Below are 1,396 nucleotides of genomic sequence, written 5' to 3'. Positions count from 1 at the left end.
GACGTCTGCCGACGGCGGCGAGGGGAAGATGATCGTGGATCTACGCTGGCGGCGGCTAGGTTTTCGCCCCCATGGACGCCCGCGGGAGCAACCCGAGGAGCGTTCCACTTTTCGTCCTGGGGCGGGAGGGGTTTGGCTTTGCTGCGGTATAAGCATGATCTTGCAGCTCTACCAACCATGTTTAGTTGGGTTCAGCTTCAATGAAAGCAACTTATGTAGGCAACAATCAGGTGATGATCCAACCTATTTAGCATGTTTAGCTCCTTTATAGTAGCTACTATGGGTCGTTTCCTTCATTGCCTTTTACTTCCTCCGTTTCATAATATAAAAGCGTTTTTGACACTACACTGAGGGAGTACTTTTCCTGGCTAGCAAAACCCTGCAACATGTGACGAAAGAAGAATAGCTGTCCTGGCTGATCTAGGTCGCTTCTAGAACTGATATCTAAATTATTGTATGGCCCACACGACATTTGGTTACCAGGCTCGAGGTAGCCCTTTTCTCTCTTTTTTGAAAATTTATTTCCACATCTAAAAAAGTATTGGGAGTAGTGTGCACATATATATATATATATATATCGACACGTGTACTCCCAATAAACAAGTATACCGATTGAAAATTCATGCTCGAACAAGGTTTGTGCAAATTCATAAAATGTTACAAAAATGCGAGCACATCCCAAAATGCCAACATTTCCACTTACCAGCGGTAATCGGTTCTACCGGTGTTGCTCGGTATTGTTTCTCGACCATTACCTAAAACATTGATTTGGAGGAAAAAAAAGAATACCAGGAGACTACAAACTCAACAAGTCATCAAGGTCGATTCTAGAGCTTTGATTCCTCGTGACTCTTCGAGTAGAATATGAGTATTTAGGATGATTCATTTGCTACTGAAAAGGTTATCTAAGATGGTTTCTCAATGTCATATATGACAGTTTCAAGAGGGGTCTCCTTTGGAGTCACCGATATCGTGGTATCTTAGACAGTTTCCAAGCCGTTTAGAAAAAACTTCACCTTAGATGGTTCTAGACAAAGACCTGTATGAGTTGGGTGACTTTTATCTTTGGCATTTGTAGTGACCATGACATTTTAGTTGATTATGCCGTAAATCCCGTTTGAGATAACTAAGATGTGTGCACTCCATCCTTTGTGCTCCACCTCAATAATATTCTTGTGTGGTAGGGCGAAGAGTCACCTGATCAGCCAAGTCTTTTGACCATGCCCTAACACAATTATTATGAATGTGTTTTTGAGAAGTAAATCAAATCCATGATGAAATTGTACTTGTAGTAAAACGATACTAATATTATGATATTCGGTAGGTAAAGTTTAATACTTTCTTGAGCATGTAGTTAATACACATATAAGTTGGTAAAATCAGAGCGCTTCTTTCT

The sequence above is a fragment of the Triticum aestivum genome, chromosome 7A (assembly GCF_018294505.1).
Source record: "Triticum aestivum cultivar Chinese Spring chromosome 7A, IWGSC CS RefSeq v2.1, whole genome shotgun sequence".
Lineage (NCBI taxonomy): Eukaryota > Viridiplantae > Streptophyta > Magnoliopsida > Poales > Poaceae > Triticum > Triticum aestivum.
The sequence above is the reverse complement of the archived record's forward strand: the minus strand, read 5'-3'. Positions refer to the sequence as shown.